At 43.0% G+C, this 20,744-nt stretch overlaps 1 long non-coding RNA gene across 1 annotated transcript; it reads left to right on the top strand.

Moving 5' to 3' along the window:
* Window positions 1–10,825: 10,825 nt before the first annotated feature.
* LOC142081156 (uncharacterized) lies at window positions 10,826–19,228 on the top strand. Its single transcript, XR_012673261.1, has 5 exons — window positions 10,826–10,878; window positions 12,185–12,276; window positions 14,256–14,459; window positions 17,199–17,248; window positions 17,772–19,228. It is a non-coding gene; the product is annotated as an uncharacterized LOC142081156 (long non-coding RNA).
* The last annotated feature ends 1,516 nt before the right edge of the window (window positions 19,229–20,744 follow it).

The following is a 20,744-nucleotide window of genomic DNA, read 5'->3' as shown; positions in this document are numbered from 1 at the left end:
TGTATTAGCTGGCTGGCCTTAAGTATGGTAGTTTGCTGAACAGTGGTGTGCTGGCAGGAAAACACAGCCTAGCAAAATATATGCAGGATGAAGTGAAACAAAGTTCACTGGAGGAAGGAAAATAATACTAATCCTTCATTCAATAAGCAGTGAGTTAAGTACATTTTGCGTGTTGAAGAAATGTAAAAGCAAAGGGAAGAAAGCATACATATAAAGGTGGTGTGACTACCTTCCTCTCTAAAGACAACATAGGGGGCATTTAGGTATTAATAATACCAGGAGTTATACCCAAGCTGCTCATACGAAATGCGGCCCCTGGTTTAAGGCTCCACTGAGTTTCAGGGTGTTTGAATTCCCTCTAACCAGAGAATCCCCTTGAAGTGAGGGATGATGCTAACATTTTCATGGGTTGTTTAAATCATTGAGTAGACCTGCAGAGGATAATAACCAGTGTTTGAGATGGGATTATATTCACTCTTCAGCGCTGCGATCTCTGTGATAATTTTCCATATTCGTATTTGCGCCTCACAAAGGATTGAGCAGTTTGGATTTGGTTACATGGGGCTGGCTCTGTAAAGACGCGTCGTGATCTGGGTATCAGAGATGCGCTGAGCAGATACAGTCTGGTTGTTGGTCTTAAAGCTAGTCTCTGTGATCCTTTCAGGATACTCCAGAGTGACACCTTCCAGACTCTTGTTGCTTGTCCTATACCATCTTACTGATGCTAAGATTAGGAGTAATTCATAAGGCATGTGTTCCTTTTAATGGCAAACATAAATCTCAGAGGCCCTCATCTAAATAGAGAGACTGATTGCACTGCTGCCTACAATGTTTTACCTGTTCCTTTTCTTAGCCTCATGGTGCTTTCTGGGTAGTCACTTGCTTTCTTTTCCCATGGATAGACATGGAATCAGTCTTTCTTCTTGTTAGTGTGGGGTTTTTCTTTGTTTGTTTGTTTGTTTGTTTGTTTTCAAACAGCTACAGCAAAAGGATTTATAACAATTTGAAACTCTTGATGGCGAAATCTGCTGCCGTTAGCAAAGGAGCTTCAGGACAGAGGCGGTACTTGAAAGTATTTTCAGTGCCTTCTTGAAAATTGGTTAGATGTCAGGGCCTGGAAGTAGCAGGATCCTGCTGTTTGCGAAACACTTGGTGCTCGTCCTTTCTGAGAAGCTAGCCAACTGGCAAGGGTTGACTGGGTTTTTGACTACTGTGTAATGTTGAAAGGACACAGAGTAGCCTCAAGGTGTTCCTGTCCCTTTAAAAACCTCCTTTCTTCTGTTGACTCAGTGATTTACAATAAAGCATAATTTCATTTCTCTCGGCTAATTACAAACTGCTCCCTTCCAAACTCTTGATCTTTTCACACAGCCAAAGGCATCGCTAGCAAATCAGACCCAAGATTTAGGAGGTTGCGATGGAGCACTGCTATTCCCGTAGCAGCCGAGTACTTCTCCTTGTACCTCTCAAGCCTGCCATTGTGCTGGAAAGTAGAGCAGGTAACTACTTCATCAGCCTGAGATTTCATTCTCGTGGAGCACGGAGGTTCATTATACTTACTTTATCAGCAGTAAGGTTTACTGCCGAATCCATGAGAGATATTCATGTGAAACATGAGCAGAGAGAGAGGCATTGCATCTTTTCATTAATAAGCCCTCTTCTGGGATCTGGCATTAGTGAGATTCAGCGGATCATAGAGCACAGGGGTATCATTTTTACATGATTACTCTAAATTCTTAAACCAGAGGCTTAAGAGAGAGGCTTCTCACAAAGGCAGCTGTGGGAATTGTTAAATGATTGGCACAGCACTCACGATGGGCTGAACCACTCTGGGTACCTCCAGTCATGGGGGGTACCAGCAGGCATTTTATTACCTGCCATGGAGGGAAAAGTGGAAAAGAGAGAGTGTATCACACAGAGGAAGATGTGCTAACCCTGCGAAATATCTCTGTAGTTCTGTCTCTCCTCCTGAACAAAACTCTTGCCGTAATACTGATGCAGGGCTTCATCACACCGCACAGGCTAAGCTATTCTCTTCCATTACCATATCTTCTTTGTGTCTAGGCTTATTTTTAACCTGTCTGATCCTACCTTCTTTTGTATGGCTACTAAAATAATCCCTTTGCAACCTCCACCCCCAAATAATTAATTTTTAACTGAGCAGAGGGTCATTTAATTCCACCAAACATGATACTTCTGAGATACATTATCTACACGTGAGAAACTTTGGGAGGCTCAGGGGATTGGTACACAACTAGCAAATCTTTGCTAGGTTGTGAGGTTGATGACATTAACAACAGAGAAAGGCATCTGTGGATTCTGGAGACCTACATTGTCTTCTTGATGTCACTACGTGTTTCTTCTGTGATTTCGTGCAATTCCATCCAAAAATATTGCCTTGCGCTCCCTCTGTCCTAGCTGTTCAGTCCTGCCAGGCTGTGTGCAAACCAAAATCAGGAAGTTGATGTGGCTGAAATAAAAACTCTTTTTTTTTTCTCCCTGGATTAGTTTTCAGCTGGGTAAGTTCCTCAATCAGTTCCAAAATAGAGATGCACAAATGCTTATCCCAGCGTGAGAAAAGGGACCCCATAGGGACCGAAGGGACTGGACTGCTTCTGTCATTGACAGCCAAAAGTGTTGGCTCAGCTATGGCTTCCAGTCCCCATTTAGAAAATGGTGATAATAGTAATTCCTTATTTCTTTACTTCTTATGTTAAGGAAAACATTGTCAACGTTTGCCACATATATTTGCATTTGTCCATAGAGCTAGATCACTGAGCAGGCGTTAAATCTATGCAAACTGTGCACAGCTTGGGTAGGTAGATGTGCAAGAAACAAAGCACTCATTTCACTAAGAAGCACTTTCAGTGGGAGATCAACTTGAGAATCAATATAGTGAGTGAAAAACATGATGCTGAACTGCAAACTATGACCTGTCTGTGAAGCCTTCAGTGTTCTCTTCCTGAATCTATACCTGCCCTAAAGCAATTGCTCTGATAGGCAACAACTGCCAGAATCTTCCCAAGGTATCGTTAACTCTGAAATACGAAGGTGACCGCTGCTCCGTTTACATTTCTTTGGTGAGGGTTAGCAGGAAAATCCTTCCTGAACTATTTCCCCGACATGTTGAAGTCCAGTTGCAAAAACCTCCAGCTTCCCAGTCAGCCTGATCCTGATTGCTAATAGAGCTTTTTTTAAGCTCTGAAGTTTAAAAGGGAGAAGAGAGGAGGAGGAGGTGAAGGACCACAACAGACCTATGAAACCTAAGAGCCATGTTGGAGATTTCTGAGGTATCCTGCCATAAACTGCTTTGAGCCTTGGTGTAAATCCATCAATTTTCAGGTTTTACTTACAACTGATTTTAGGCAGAGATGTTCCTCTTTGAGAAGACTTTTTTCAATCTAGCACTTCCCACAAGTCCGAAAAGAAAAAGAAAAACAAGAACCAAGAAGGCGAGGTCATGTGGGGGGCTGAATAATCCAGATCAAACAGCAAAGAACACCCAATTAGAAGCCAACACATTTCTCTTTTCAGTATCTCTGAAATTGTTTGGCAGACTTAATTAGAAACAGGTGCAAGCTATAATATTTATTGCAACAATGCATCATTTTTGTCTGTTTCCAAGGTCATTGTTCTAGCCAATAGGAAGCCAGCAACCCACAGGGAGTATAACTTAGTCTATATGGGTAAAACGTGAATTACTTAACCCTTTATCTAATGGAATGAAATACAACGTTGCACAAAGCGCAAAGCTAACAAAATAGAAAATCCGGTGAGAAATCTTTCATGATAACAGGTTCCAGTGAAGTAAGTGACATCACCAGCTGAGCTAATAGCCAGCCTTAGGTAAAATGGAGTAGGTGCAGATAAGGAATGAGAAAACCACATTTTTTTTCTACTACTTCTCTTTCAAAGGCCTGGGTTTATGTAGAATTTGCTGCAGTAGGAGGCCATGACTGCATGTTATCTAGTGCCTACTGTACAGTTGGGTCTCATATGCCGCGTTCGGCTAAGCTTTAGCAATATATCTCTTCGGCTACGTCTGTCTCCAGAGGAATCAGGCTGCAGATGCACCTGTACAGAGGCACCTAGACAGTGCCTTTTTGAACTGCCAGTTGAGTGTGCCAGCGTTTTCAAGCGAGAGAAGCCTGGGAGAGGAAGTTGTTGATCCTTCTTGCCTTTTAGGACAGCAAATTTAGAGAGACAAGGTCCATGTGCTTCTCTCCGTCTGAGGGTAAGTGTCCCAAGCATGGTTTCACCTGGTCCCACAGTGATTCTGTTGGTTAACAGTGGCAGTGCCCTTGGTTACAAAAAAGCCCCATTTTCAAAGCTGGCACTTAATTCCCTCCTCTGAGTTTTTCTCATAATCTTTGCATGACTTCTTTGTGCTTTTGTGATCATTTGGGAATGAGGGTCTTCTTTTAAATTCTATTTTATTCCTTTTAAATGTGACAAATATAAATACGGAAACAAAGCAGCATATGTTAATAATAGAGATGTGTGAAATTGTGGGATTTTTGCCTTTTTGCAAAAGCCGCAAGAAGTTGCCAATATTTCTGCAGACGGAAACTATTTTTTCCACCTTAAAATCATCACACAGCATAAAATCTGTGGGTATTTGTGTATCTTTGGATAGACGCTAAAGGTAACAAGGAAATACAGACTCTCTTGAGAATTTACACACCCTGGGTCCTAGCTTGTTCTTTTGGCACCCACAACTCCCTGAAAGGCACCTCAACATCTAGTCATCACTGTTGCCCAGATTAATTCTCCTATGTCTGCAGTCAATTACTAATGTTCTGTGTGATCTCAGGAACTATTCTTAAGAGAGTATCATCTGTCCGTTAGATTCAGAGGTAGAATAATCCAAGCACATGATGTTGATGGATTTGGGATTAAATTCTGAGTGAACATTTAGTGAGAGACAGATCCTGCAGTCATTTTTAGAGAGCTCAACAGAGGACCCTTTTTCCCCACAGCCCCAGCAATGTCCCAGCACTAAATTCTTGAGAAGTTCAGACCTAGTTGGAAACTTTGCAACTCAGCGTCCTTGCTAATTTATTCCCTTTAGTGAATTTAATATCCCACACTTTTTAACGGAGCCTGGCTCATGGCTTGCAGATCCTTTTAGTAGTGGGCTGGTGAGTTTGTACATCATCCTGTGCTTCACAGGCTTGCTTAGATAGTCTGTTTCTTGAAGTATTTGTAAAATCCCCTCGCTGCAGTTTTTCCCTCCTCTGTCTCTCCTCCTCCCCAAAAGTAGAGGGCTCATACAGAGCTAGCTCTGAACCTGGGAATCTGTCACGTTGTTATAGTCGAGGCGCTTGCCAACAAGTCACAGGTGTGCACAATGAGGAGCATAAGGAAAAAAGGGAGATTGTAATTGTCCAAAGCCTGCTAGGATGGCAGCTGCCGTCCTGCGGAGCACCTCTGGTGCCAAGGAGCCAGTAAAATTAGGGGAGGGCAGAGGAGAGCCTCCCTCCACTTGTAAAGATATTTCAAGCCAGTATTTTCACAGTCCTTCAGAAGGTGCCCAACCTGAATAAATGTGTGGGGACGTGAACGAGCAAGCAAGGCTTATGTGAGGGAGCTGAGCAACATGCAAAAGTAACAAGCACGCTTGGGACTTCTGGAAATGCACTAAGGACACTTGGAAAAGGGGGTGGTGATTCTGGGAGGCTCTGCTCAGTCGAGGTGTTTTGCTTTGTGTCCTAAGTGCCAAGCCATACTTGAATTGTATTTTACTGGGAGTCGGGCAGCTCGAGTTACAGGTGAATAGCTGGGTTAGCTTCTTCAGTCTTGGGTCATTTCTGCATTGTACTTCACTGAATAATACCTTCCCTTTCTTCTTTTTTTTTTTTGCTCATTGATCAAGCTGCTTTTGAGAAAAGTGATACTTTGCATATCTGGCTAAGTGCTGTTAACAGCCTCTGCCTGCGGTTTGTTAAAATTAAAAAAAAAAAAAGAAAAAGAAAAAAAAAGAAGTGTGATCTTGCTGGAGAAGTAATTTGCTTCTCTCCAACCAATGATGGCTTGCACTTTATGCAAATTGGTATCTAGGGACAACAAATCCCATTTAATACATATGCATAGTTCATAAAAAAAACGACGTGAGAGAAAGAGAAAAAAGATAAAGCAACGAGTCAGCAAAAGAACAGGTTCCGAGGAAATTTATTGTCCCAAATTGGACATTTGTAACAGATGATGTGAACAAGTGTTAACTTTGTTTTCAGCAGCTCTTCACGTACATTCACTAGACATCACACAGATTATGTTTTAAGGATCTGAACTGTAATAAAAAAAAGTGTCTGTGGGCTTTGGAGTGTTGTGTTCCATATGGTTGGGGAAGTGCGGAGTTATTGCGACAAGCATCTTGTGAAGCTCATTACGCACGGCGGTGTTAGATGCGAATTGCTGCGCATCGCTATAGGGTACGTACATGACATCCCACAGTCAGCAGATAGCAACTGGAAATGAAAGATATGAAGGCACAGAGTACAGCTTCAGGGAACATGTTAGACAAAACATCTGCTGGTATCAGAAAGCTGCATTATCAGATCATTGTGGCCATGAATTTTTTATAAAGACATTTTTTTTTTTAAAGCTGCAACTTTGAAAGTGACATTTTGCGAGAAAGTTTTTGATTGAAGTGTGATGTCAGGAGAAAGGCCAGTCTAGTTTATTATCTGTGTAAGAGCCAATATTGGCAGCCTGAATCAACTCCTTTCTCCAAGCAGTTGAGTTGGCCATTCACGTACTACAAGTGCTTTTTCCCTTCTGATCTTGACGGCTGATAAAACCTCGACCCAGATTACAGGTTGTAGCTTTAGTACCAGGCTTCTCAGCAAGGAGTTTTCAAAGTTTTGTTCCTGAAGGGCTACTTAATGACATGGCTGGGGGGCTACTGAACAAAATTCATGCGGAATGCAGAACCTTTCTGTTCAGAAGGTGGAACATGACGTGCTTCACACGTGCAGAGCACAGAGAGGAGAGGTCAGCGTCCTCGCCTAACTCCTGCTCGAGCGGGAGCTGCACAGCCGCCGGGTACCTTGTCACCACTGTAACGCTGACGATCGGCTGCTCTGCAAGGATGGCCACAATTAAAACAGGCCATCACATGTTGCTTACAAAAGCTGCTCAGGCCCATGGGCTGTTCTGTGGGAGCACTTAGAGGGGCCTCCTACCTACTTAACATTCCTGACATTCATAAGGGCAGTGAGATGGCATGAAATGTATGTGCGTATTGTAACTATTTACATTAAAACGGCCAGGCATTTTCCAGTCTCTCACCTCTCCTGCCCCAGCTATGAATTTTCCTTCATGTCACTTGTGTTACAGGGTAAGGCGACCTCCCCCTCTGCAGCAACAGGTACCAGTGAAAAACCTGTCTCTTGCTGATCTGCGGATGGTCTCTCTCTCTCCAGTCAACTGCTTCAAAACTCATCCAAAAGTGAGCAAACTTACTTCCCGTGCCGATTCAAACGGTCGCCTCAAAGAGAAGACCAGAATTTCCCTGATTTTTTGGCCTTCTTCCTAAGCCTTCTACCTGTGTGTGTGTTTAAGGGAGGGTGGGAGAATGGAGGGACATGTCCGAAGGCATCATGACTTACGAAAGGATTTAGTTGTCAGCAGCAATTTTGTATGTAATGCCGTTCGTTAATGTAATGGGGGCTGCAGAGAAAGCCAGGGGCCATTCGCACTCCGTCACTGATACTTAGGGAGCCTGAAAGTAAGCAAGGGATTTTGCTGGCCTGACCTGTTGCTGAATGAGGCAATTGTCGGGTGAGGGATATAGCTGCTGAGAGCAGCTGCCGAGAGAAACGACACTCCCTGAGATGACAGCCCACGTAGGCCATGGCTCTAACATCATTTTCCCAACTGCTGCCTTTGAGTAGCATTTAAAAACAGCAGGCCTGGCATATAGGACATGCAGATCAAGGTTTGGCTGTGTCGCTTACCTAGACAGGAGCTACATCAGGAAGGTAATTTGGTATCCTCACCATTGTATAAAAATAACCCTAATGGGTTTTGTGATTGCTTCCTTGGGATGGGATTTTAGAAAATACTTAAAGATAAATTTAATGAAAACAGCAGCAGACCAAAGGTGAGTAGGTTTGGGGTTTTTTTAATGTCCTGTTTAATTAGAGTTTGGAGGTTGGAGGTTTATTATGAACTGAAATTTTTATTTTAAACTTGCTCATATTTGTGGAAAGAAAAAGCTGAACATGGATCTGCATTTCCCAGGGGGCCTTTCCACGGGACTGGCTCACATCTGTGCATCCAGGTGTGAAGCTCCCAAACCCTGGGTTGTTCTGGTTTCAAGGGGGACAAGGAGGAGATCTGGCCTTATCTGAATATCGGTCACGAAGGACATAGTTATAGTTGCGAAAATGTGAATCAGAGGCTGCTGCATTTTTAATGTTCTTCTTTAAAAGAGTGCAAAGCTCTTTTATCTGAAGCTCATGTTCCTTTATTGGCTGCACACCCACATGTCCAGAGAGCCCGAGAAACCTCTACTGGGCTCTGGCACTGCTTAGCTGGGAACTTGCCTGGGCAAGTTCATCTCTCCAGACCGGAGACTTTTTCCTCTGAACCAGCGTCCCAGCATCCTGGTAGGAAACCTTGTGTACTTGGAGTTAGGAGGCTGGCAGTACAGCCCCTCAAAATGAGACATCAACCAAATTTCTTCTTAACTGTTGTTGTCGTATGCAATGACCCAACACTGAGCAAAAATGAGTCCTGCAGTCAGTCCTGTCTGTGCAACTGTGTGTACAAAGCAAGCGGAAACATTTAACTACCTCTTTTGGACATGCAGTCAGATACTGTTTTATCTGCAAGCCAATATATCAACATATAGTAATTGGTCTGTGCTGTTGCAGTAACTGTGGTTTTAATTGCAGAGGCTGAAATGTGAGCATATAGTCCATCCCCTCCCTTTTTTTCACCTTAGCTTCTAGTTTGGGTTTACACTATGCTTTGAAAGATTTACTTGGCTATTCTTCAACTTTTCTTTGTCTGTGTGTGCTCTCCCTGGTAGCAAAAATATTTCTGAAAAGGTGAGTATTTCAGTGATGGAATAGATATGATTTCGTATAGGGCATGCCTGTATGTGTGTGTGTGTATATATATACACACACGTGCATATATATATATATATTCAGTAATATATACAAAAATTCTGTCCCCGTCTACAGATGGTTGTAATATGGGAAGCTTGTAAAGAGTACAGGCAGTATGCCGAGTCGGCAGAGCAAGCAGAGGGGGCAAAGAGCTGGCATTGCAATGTAGCGAAAGAGTATGGAAGAATATATGGACATGCAGCTAACAAGAAGGGAAGGGAAGTGGCTGGAGGGTAAAGAGATATAATAGGTCCCAAATGTGGCAAGCACATATGCTGCCATACAGCAAATGCAAAGTGCCACCACTAGTGACAAGCGTATTGCACCTAAGGAAAACAGCTGTGCCAAGTGCCCAAATCCACATTCAGCCTCTTGACCCTGTGTCTGCCTGGTCTGATGTGGATTAAACTGGTCAGGTCTGAGAGCCTATCTGAGTACGCATTCCACAGAAATAATGGCTCAGTAAATCTCTGAAATACTTCTTGCGCGGCTACCTGTTTTGCATTTGCAATCTTGCATTTGCGAGATTGTTTTATTTTGTTTTATCTTATTTTATTTATTCTGCTGTGCTCGGTATCGCACGAACACTTCGACTATCTGTGTAGATCATTGCATGGTTTAGTGCAGTTCTGTGTTACAAACCCTCCCGTGTAACCCTATTATTTGTTAATAATTTTTCTATTTTGAAGAAACACCCTTTGACACCTGAGCTGGATCTCCTGTTCTTAGGCATAGATATAATAAAGTCCCCCATGCAGAGCATCCCTCTAACTGGTCCTATCTGCTCTGTATATATTTGAATATATAAAATATTAATTAATTACTCCTAATGTTTAATTGTATCCATTTGACTCTATGAGACTCTGTGTCTGTAGGCTTTCCCTGTTAACTGCCTCTGTGATATCTACATACTGCTGATTTGTTGTTGATCTTGAGTTTTTAAAGCAAAATAAAACTGAGGTTTGCAGTTTGATTTGAACGAATCAGGTCTGCTTGGACAGGAACAGATCAGGCTGTTCTGGAAATCCCTGAATCTCTCTATACAATTTCATGTGCTATTCAAAAAGAAATAGTTCATATCTTAAGTAAGAGTGCTATTTATTTATTTTTCAGAGTGCTAAATCTTATGGAGGGGGGCATTATGATGATGTTCAGGGTGTAGGAAAGAAAGCATTTTGTTTTATGAAAATACAGATATTTTAGAATGGAGTCACCTGGTGGTAGATCTCATAAATGTACATAAAGAGATGCTTCCTAATATTATTAGTTTGTTTTTTTTCTTCACATCATACTGACTGTCCATCTAGAAGCTTTGATAGATGGAGTCACAAAAACAAAAGACTGTATTTAGCCAATATCAAGAGAAAGGTTGGAATTATGTATGGCAGAGGACAATTATGCAAACTAAATGATTCTTCAATTAATAATGAGATCCATGAAAGGCAAAGGAGAAAGGATCCTCCTCTCAGAAGGAGAAAGCTTGTGGTTCCCCCTGCATCCTCGTGTGCGTACCAGGGTGAGTGAGGGTTGCAATGCTTAAGGACAGTACACGGGGCAGAGGGCAGCTCGGGTGTTAGCTTTCAACCAAAGCCTTCCAGGGGCTCTGCTGATGGCATCTTTTCGGTGGAAAGTCTCCAGTGGAAATTTGGCATTCCTAAACAGGATCACCTCAGACGGTCTCCATCTCGCAGGGCTCTGTTAGAAAGCAGCAAGCGGCAAGTGGACCTGGGCTGCATAAGCACCTGCCGGGCCCTAAACCGTGAGTATGGTGCCGGAGGGATTTTAATCACAACCCACTCTTTCTCTCTTGCTCTTCCTTTCCTCGCTCTCCGGTTTGCAGCCTGGAAAATAGGCCACGGAAAGATACAAGCCTACCTGTAGAGCCATCGGTTTGGCCTTTTTCATGCAGCTTTTATCCTTCTTTTAAATCCCTGACTGTTGAGCGCCAGAGCAACAAGCCATATGTTAAAGATGTTAAAGAGCAAATACTTTGCAGACTGTACCAGCATGCAGAGTCAGAGGGGAAGCGAGCAATAACGTTGGGAGAAGGGGGAAGAAGTGATTATCTGGTAGTGATTATTCGGGAGGGCAATAGTGGGAGGTGCTGTAAGTGACAGGGATTCACTATGGGACGCAAATCACTTAAGGCAAAGCCATTAGGATCAATTTAAAATACCAAAGAGGGAGGCTAAAGTGACAATAGCATATTTTAATTGAAATCACAAATATCCGTCTGCAAGATACGGTTTAAAAGACCAGGCAGAGTTACTTTATCTGAACAGAGGAAAAAGTTTTCCTTTTTTATTTAAAAAAATGCCCTTTTTTACAAAGATCAAAATGGAGCAGAATGGTTTTTTTAAAAATTCTTAAATCCCACTTAGATATATTTTTCTATTTTAATGTTCTCTTTTCTCTTGATGGGCATATTATAAATGGAATTAACTACATTACTAACGCTTTTAATCTGATTTTAATAAAGCCTACGGCTGAAGCATGGAATCGGCATGTGTCCCATTAAAAGAAAAATACAGTTATAGAGACAATAAATAGCATGTCCAGATAAACACATTTATCTATCTGTTAGTTTTATTTATTGAGCTAAGTAGCCTATGCACTGACACTGGGGGTTTTTTTAGACACTTTTCCAAAGCTGAAGTCCATATGATGGGATTGTTACTGTTTTTGGCAGCAGAAATGTGAACTTGGTAAAAGAGCCTGGCATGGAAAACCACTGAGTTCTGACATATTCCATTTGCTCCTAACTCTTTGATTTCTACTCACAGAATCTGACATATGTTGGGCATTGACCTTGCTCTTTTAAATAAGCTTATTTTAGAAGACCTTCGCAGAATGCTGTCTGTTTGGCCTCGATGTAAGCTGTTAGGGAAATGTAGTACAAACACAGAAGTTGTATGTTTTGAATGCCAGAGATGTTAAGCTGAAGAGCAGTTGGTAAGATCTGTACTTCTGACTGCTTTCTGTGCTCTTAACAAGGAAGTGTCCTTAAAGAAAGGAAAATTATGTGTCCTGCATTTGTATGAGGATTTTTATTTGTTTATTTTTAGCAGGAAGTTCAGGACCAGGCTGCTTCTTCAGTCTGAAATATTCTGATCGGGCTCTCAGAGGCTCAGTGCAGTGAAAGCAAGCATTCTGAAAAGTAAGTGATTGTTTGGGATGTCCCAGGTCAGAAACCTCAGAGAGAGTCAGTGTCTTGCTATATTGTAGAATCAGCCCCCCGTAAATGTCTCTGAATACAGGTACTCAAATATGGGAGTAACTTCTCCAAAGCTTGGCCTCTTCCTTATGGAACAACACACTTCACTGAGTGCATTTCAAGAACAGCCGTAACCTTCAGCGTGGAGATTTGCTTTCCATTTGTCATAGGGGAGCAGCTTGTATGAAAGTTCACAGTGAAAGTGCTGCAATCTTGCAAATGCCAACATGTATCACTATGCAATAAAACAAATCGCTGGGTCCCAACATGGCAAATTAGAGTGTGGGAATGAAAGTGCCTTTATGAGATGGGTAGAAAAAATGTCCTTCATTAAGCCTCTATCTGCTGAAGTCAATAGAAAGCTCCTATCAACTCCAGTAACAGCAAAAGCAGGAAGAAACTTGGAAGCACATTTGGGATATGTTTGATGTTCTCCTATTGCTGGTAGACAACTCCTGCACCCTCTACTTGGACTTTGAGGTTTGGAGCCTGGAAATTCAATCAGCTGGAGAACGTGTCCCTGGAAAGGGTTGCTGAGTTTCGCCATATCTGAGTAAGTGGCAATAAAATTCTACACATAGGAAAACGCATATCAAATTGCCAAAATAAATGTAAATTTGAATTCATAGTCGTATGAAGCTCTTCAGGACAAAACCTGGCTCCATATGCAGCAAGGACATGCAACTGAGCTCTGCCAGAACATTAATAATCATCTTCTATGGCCTGTGGACGGCTCTGCGCGCTGGCTTCCTCTCAAAGAGTTTGGCTGGGTTGGCTTCACAAACACACAGGAAGGGCACGAAGACCTGTCTTTGTTGACACTGGGTTAAGAGGCTGTGAGCATTTGATGTGGAACATTTCCTTGGCTAAAGGAGTTAGGAGTAGGTTTTTTTTACCTCTCTCTGCAAACTTGTCTCGCTGATGCAGCGGCGGCACTGGGAAGTCCTCCTGTTACTATGAATAACTCATCTCCAGCATGAATACAGGGTTCGTAGTCTGACCCATAAAGTTTCCATATGGGGAAATATGTGAGTGTCGTGCCATCACTGCCAGTGCTGGTGGCTGCTCTATGTGGGATCAGTTGGACCTGTGCCATCAGTCAGCGGGAAGGATGGCAGAGCTGCTGCCATCTCCTATAAAGGGGTCCTGCCCGAAATTCCCTTAACCGTCCCTCACGAGCTTGTTTTTTCAGGGAAATGGCTTTTATTTGTTGTGAATTCTTCATACAGAGAAGCTTCTCATAAAAACTAGATAATGTAACATATTCTGGGTTCTGGGCAGATACAGATTGAAAGGGCTGTGGCGTTTGTGGAAGTGGAATCATAGTGACAAGCACCACATGAAGTCCCCGAAGATGGTGTCAGGGGACTCGATCCCCCATAAAATGATGAAAGACTCTGATGTAATGGTGTTTTGTGAAACAATTTGAGCATAAATGCCACATTCTTTCCCATTAACAACTGACTTCCATTGTACCAGGATTTTTTATTTTTTAATACGTATTTTGAGCACACTGAGAACAAAAATTTCCATTGTGATAGTGCTGCAGGAAGATTTAAAGGTTGTGGTGGACTAAGAATTGAAATGCAAATCCCACTTACACACAACCTCCTGCCGAGGCCCAAATTTTTATAGATCGGGTTCTGCAGCCCTGATGAAGAATCAGTGATCTGCCTTTCCTGGGATTCACAAATTAGTTGCGGTCTAAGGTATCATTTCCTACAATATAATTGTAACTTACCAGATGAAAGTTTGGCACTGAAGACAGTCCCCTGATCTTCCATTATTTTTCCAGCTGCAGTGCCACTAAGGATCCTTTCACAGACAATGTGAACACACATATCACTCTGCAACATGCTCTTGCTGAATATAAACATACTGTATATATTGATCCTCTCCCCCTTGCTTTTTTTCTCCCCCAGTGTGCAGGTGGTAAAACACTGGCTGCCATGAACTTCATGTTAAAAAAAAGAAAGAAGAAAAAGCTGTGGTTTGGAGGCTGCTAGAGCTGCTAGATAGTAAACTGCAAGCTTGTGACGTTGTGGCTGCTGAAATCGCTACAAGGATAATAGGGCATACATGCATTTGTGGATAATTCTGTTTGCTAATTGCTCATGAAATTTCAGGTAAGGAACATCCAATTCAATTTGTTATAATAGGTAATGGCTTGGGTTTTGCTTTTCAGGGTGGGTTTTTTTATTATTATTTTTATTGCTGTCATTACAAGTACATGGCTCTTCATCTTTGGAAGAACACTTTACAGTAAGGCTGGGGCGGTGCTACATGGCAGCACGGGACCTTTTTAGCCATGTACATGGCAGGCGGTAACAGTACCTATATCTCTGCCGTGCTATACCCCAGGGCAGGATGTGTTCCTGACTGTAAGAGGACAGGTCCCTCTGAGCGCTTCTTCATGCCTACGCCTCTCTGAAACACACGTGCCAGCAGGAGAGGCTGTGCTGAGGCAGACGCTTCGGGTTACCAAGTCCTGCTTCTCGGGCCTGGGCTTTCCCTGTGTTGGTGGAGACGCTTCCCCGCCCGAGGTGCCATGCCTGCTCTCGCCATCCCTGAAGCGCAGCATCCGTGACCATCCCAGAGCAGGTACCTGATTGCCGGGCATAGAAAAGCTAGAGGAGATGGACCCTGCCCTCTTCTAAAAATGAAGTGCAAAACCATTTTTATAGGGCACTGAATCTATCTGAATGATAGCAACACTCAGTCCTTAACAGTGTTGAGGTATTATCTTAAACACAAAGAGATACCTTTGCTTCTCAATGCCCTGAACCACTGAAGCCTCCCAGGAATCATTCTGGTAACCCCCTTCCCTTCCAGCTGTTCAGAGGTCCTTGACTATGCAAAAATATGCTGAAAATTATCACCAACAGTGATCATAAGCTCAGAGCTGAGTCCTCCGATCTGCATCTGCTTGCCATCCTGCAACTTTAACTAGTTCTACTACTTATTACTAATTCGCTACCAGTTAATACTAATAGCTACCACTGTTGCAGCATTCAAGAGTTACATATACATTAATGAGAATTAGCATTTGTTGACAGCCATGGTGGGAGTTGCCTGTCTATAGCATTTCAGGGGTCCCCATTGCTGTAATGTTTGATTGCCTCCTTTGGCAATTATACTTGACACTGAGCAAGTTTTTCACAAGTCTCCTTTGGCTGTGCAGAGCCGAAAGACATTGAGCTCTGAGAGAAGAGGCCAATAATAATATATTGCCCAGTAACAGTCCCTTCTTCTCTCCGCCCCCACTCACACGGCAGTCACACAACGCAAAGGGACGGAGTCGGGGGCTCTGCTGCCGCACGGGAAGGTGGCCGCAGGGTTTCGCCGGGACGGTGGCTGAAGGCTGCCCTTGCTCAGGACAGGCTCTCGATTCACCCTCCCAGCAGAGCACTGGCCAGGCTGCTCAAAACATCACTTTTCCATGCTTCGCTGTCCTACATGAAACGCTCTTTCACTACTTTTTTAATATGTGGAGAACAATTTAGTCATTTTAACTTAAAGTCAATTGCCTTCTTCGTTTGGGAATATGAAGGTAGTTAAAATGCTACAGAAATTCAGCACACCAGCAGTAAATAACTCTAGTGGGCCTTTCAGTGCCTATTTAAAAAAGGGTGCATAATCAGAATTAAAGCGGTGGGTTTAAAAAGCAGGGAGAAATATAGGCCCCTTGTAACTCTTGAAGGGAATATGAGTACAAGGCTGGTGCTTCTTTAGGAATACCAATTGCCTGGTTGGAAAAAGAGGTACTGGGGAATGCCCCGGCCTCCCTGGTCAGCTTCCTGAATCCGCGCTGCAGAGAGAGGCACGTGTTACACATCCAGCCTGCGGGCTCTGGCTCAGCTTTGCACTGAAAAGTGAGCTTTTTCCATTTGCTACCGTGGAAAGGAAGCTGCTTTCGCCCTTACCCTGAAGAAGATGAGCTGTAGGAATATACAAGGGGCTTTTTTTATAGTTAGGGGGCCAGAAGGGGAAGCAGTGGTCATAAGCAGAGATTGGAAGTTGGCTTGTTAAGTAAATCTCAGGCTGTAGCTGGTTTTAATTTATTTTTTGTTTTATGTGCAGGGGACTAGGCCTTGCAGGCCTGGCTAATATCAAAGCCTGGGGTTTTGTAGATTTTTTAATCAAGGTCCACTTTGGGGGGTTCTGCTGTCGGTGGTTGTGGATGGGGTTTTTTCTTGTGTTTTTCTTTTTTTCTTGCTGCAGTGTCTGGATTTCTTTAGTTAAACTTTTCCATTCTTCAGACTTGAGCCAAGTGAGTGATTTAAAATTACCCAGCACTTTCCAGAGAGGGCTTTTTTGTTGTTTGGTTTTTTGGTTTGGGGGTTTGGGTTTTTTTTTGAAGTGAAGTTGCAGTCCAGTTTCTCTGAAAATCACAGATGGCATCTGCAATCCTACCCCATTGCCACTCACTAATTTGGCATTCTTAGCACTGTCTAAATAGCTTATTGTTCATCAAATCTGTATGAAAGGAATTTTATATAATTGTTTGTTTGTTTGTTTTGTCCCTCTGCTGGCAGGAAAAGTAAATCCCAAAGTATTTCAGCAGGTGCTATTAATATGCAAATAATGGAGAGTACACTAGGTCTAATAGACCTCCCAACTACATGGGAGGTGTCGCTGTTGGAGCAAATTAGCTTTCCGTAATTTGCATGCTTTTCACAGCCTCCTGGGATTATATTTTAGATCAGAGATAATAAAAGCATATGCTGTTAGTTTAAAATGTAACTAATTTTAGACTTTGAAACCATTTTAACCTAACTTCTTAGTGGTGTTAAACTGTTATTTGCAAAGGAACTTTTTACACAGCTTGTAATTTTCATGGCCTTTCTCTTCCCCCATCTTTCCAGGATGAAAGTGAAGAAGGGAATCTACCAGGTGACTGCATCTTGAAAAACAGGTATTTCTCACAAAAACAGGCCCAGATTGTCCTAGCTTGGTTCTGAGTCTGTATTCAGGTCCTGATGGGGTCTAGATTGGGCTTTTTATGTTAAACTTCTTCCCTCCCCTTTGGCATCTCCATGAGATGTAAATCCATCCAAAAAGAACGCTGTGGCCCCTGCTAACCACTCACACAGGGAGGAAGCTGCTTGTAGCATGACACAGTTGTCTTTGCTAACCCACCAAAGCAAAGAGACACTGAGCTGATGTGGCACAGATGCCGAGTGCGCTGGCCTAGCCCGCACTTGGAGATAGAGTCTATTGGAAAAGTCTGTTTAAAACAAATGGAGAAAAAAGCAAGGATTTCGGTGCAGGTTCAGTCTGTAGAGTCAAACGTTATTGAACTGTACTGGCACATTATCAATGGCACTTTCCAAATTGATATTGACAGTGAAAGTCATACTGTCGACATCTGTGGTTTGTGACAACTTGAATGATGGGGCATCAGCTGTTGTGCCTGAGAATTTGTGTCTTTATTTCAGGTGCTGCAGTGATTGCTTCCTATCTGGATATGCCGCACTACTCGAAGGTACTGGCCAGGTAGGGTGCATACAGGGCGGCCACTTGAAATCTCTTCCTTATCCCCCACGCCTGCTTCTGCCCCTCTGTCCTTGGGTATTTGTTGAGCTGGTAGGAAATGGTTCTCCTGGCTCGCAGCACCATCCCGACCTTGGCTGCCCCAATTCCTCCTGCTTTGAAGGACTGCAGCAAGAGGTTCGTTAGAGAAACAGCAGGTTTAGCTGATGCAGATATGCTTCAGCAGCAGATTGTAGTGGTGTCGGCTGAGGAGTCTGTGAAAGGTAGAGAGGCAGTCATTTTATTTTGTCTTTCTGCCAGTTGTCCCATTGCCCGGAGTATGTGATTTGTGAGTTTCCTTTGGCACAGTTGCTCCATTGCTCATATATCTCTGTGCAGTGTTTCCAGGTCACTTGGTCTGCGGGGTGGTGGCCATCTTTTATTTCAAGAGGGATAGAGTTCAGGGGTAGGATCAGATGTGTGGAGGAGATGGCAGCCAGGTGGAGATCGAGTTAGCGTTGTCAAATTTATTTCTAGCATGGGAAAGGTGAGTGTTAGCAAGAGAGAGTAAGGCTGAAAGATGTCCTTTGAGATAACGCCAGGAAAAAAACTCTTGGGATGCAACTTTGGCCACACAGCAACGTGTGGTAAGACTCTTCTGAATTTTTGGGGCCACAACTTTGCCATCAATGTTTTTATAAGTATATTTCATACACACAATATAAGGAAATACTTCATTTCCCAATTAAAAAAAAAAAAGGCAGGGCTTGATTGATGCTTGACTTAATAGTATTGTGAGTTGTGATCTTAAAGAACTGTGTTCAGACGTGACCAATGCACTGAACCCTGTGAAAGGGAAATCCCTTCCCAGCGTGAACCCATTGGAGTTAGTGGAATTGCAGCCGATTGTCGTAAAGACAGAGAATTAAACTATCGAGTTCATTCCCACTCCCAGAGGTGGCCGCACCACTAAACTGTCCGTGACACAAATTATTTTCATTGTCAACAATAGGATCCAGAGATGAAATGAGTGTTCTTTAAATGCCGCTCCTACCACACCATGCTGGATTTGCTCTGGCGTGTGAAACTGCTGTGTCCCACGTGCTGTCCCTCGTGCCCCATAGGTCTTTCTGCCAGGGCAATTGAGCCTAGCGTCTTTGCTGCGCAAACCTGAAGAAGGTTAAGTTTTAAAATAACCATTCCTGAGGCTGTAAGTAAACCAATATGAAGGGGAAAAAGTGCTGGAAATGACTTGTGATGATCTCACTGAAAATGCTGGATGCTTTTTTTTTCTCTCTTCTCACCCTAAATGTTTTCTAACATTAATACCAAGTGACCTCTCACTTCTGCTGCTTTTCTTTAATGGGATGTGGCTTGCCTATTGTAAGCCTATGCATTGGAGCTGGAAACAGTTGCTTTATTTAAAAAAAAAAAAAAAAAAGAAGGAAAGAAAAAAGGGCTCTGATTACTCAGGTGTCGATACAAAAAAATGAGATGTTGTGCCAGATGGCTGCATTTGTGAAGCTGAGTGTAGTCAGAAGGAAAGTGGAAGGAGACAAGGCAACTGTACATCAGAAGTGTGAAAACATGATGAAAATACCTTCAGCCTTGTTTCACCAACACTGGATTAGGAGGCAACTGTGGTGAGATGCAAGCAAAGAAAAGCATGAGGGGATACTGTTTGGAAAACAAAACTGTCTTTCAACAATGAACCGCTTGACTTCCTCCAGTAAAAAGCTTGGAAGTTTACAAAAATTAAGAGACTTTGTTATTCAATGGAAGGACTGTGAACCAGTAAGCCTCAGAGCACTGTATCTAGTGTCACTGCAAAATGCGACGTGCAATAGAGTAAAATATTGATAGCAGGCTGTGTCACGGGCTTAGTTAGCATTAGAGCAGGATATGCTGCTGCCAATCATCTGTAAGTAACCGCTCTCTCCAGTGACACAGACAGTCAACAGCTTCGTGCCATGGCTGCAGATGTCCAGCAAGAGTTTTCTAGTAACGTGCAGGAGAGGCGTCATAGCTTACATCAGGCACATTCGCCTAGTTTGCTCGTTGCTTTGCCCATGCCCACGCAGGTGATATCCAGGAGCCCAGGTGTTGGTGGTCTGGATTAGTGTCTGCTCTCAGAGTTAAAAGTGGTGGACTTGTAATAACAACACTTTATTTTGTACCTCAAACTCTTTGGACCCATTGCTCGTCTCGTTGAGAAGCTTTAGTCAACTTTTGATGCCAGGGCAAAGTACTCGCTGAACCTGTAAAAGCTGAGAACTTGGCAGGCCCGTGGGCGGGTGCTTCTTCACCCTTTTATATACTGAAATGGATCCTGGGTACTTTCAGCTTTGCTTCCATGCCACAGCTTTTGGCTGTCACGTGGGGAAAAGTTTTGAATGATTTGTTTGATCTGAGATCAGAAATCCAATTTTTTTTTTTTTTTTCCCATGCTTGAGCTGGCTCTGCTCAAACTGCTTCGTAGCTCCAGACTCGCTCCTCCTCTGCGGTCTCTCAGGAGAAAAGGGGAACGCTGACATGGGCACAGAGGAGGTCAGCCTGAAAGCCTGGCCTCTGGTTCCCTCGGTTTTATCTCGGTTTACAAACTTTGTGGTGCTTGGGTTTCATCACAAGACACTGAAATCTTAGGTTTTTTAGATTGCAGTTTGAATAGAACATCGCAAGGAAAAGTTGTGCTAATTTTCACCAAAACCATTCCCAGACACACAGCTTTCTGACCCCCAACCCCCAAAATGACTTTAACTTTTTGCAGGTGCTTTTTAGCAATGAAGTTCATCCAAATACATTGAAGGTAAGTTACACTAATAACAATAGGTATAGAGAATGTGGCAGGAACATGTATCTTCCTCTGATTCTTGTTCTGTTACTACTAAAGCTTGAATGTGAAAGTTTCATTCTTTTATTTTTATAAAATCTGAATTTCT

The sequence above is a fragment of the Calonectris borealis genome, chromosome 3 (genome assembly GCF_964195595.1).
Source record: "Calonectris borealis chromosome 3, bCalBor7.hap1.2, whole genome shotgun sequence".
NCBI classification, from domain to species: domain Eukaryota; kingdom Metazoa; phylum Chordata; class Aves; order Procellariiformes; family Procellariidae; genus Calonectris; species Calonectris borealis.
Note: the sequence above shows the minus strand (reverse complement) of the source record. Positions and strands in the feature narration are given on the sequence as shown.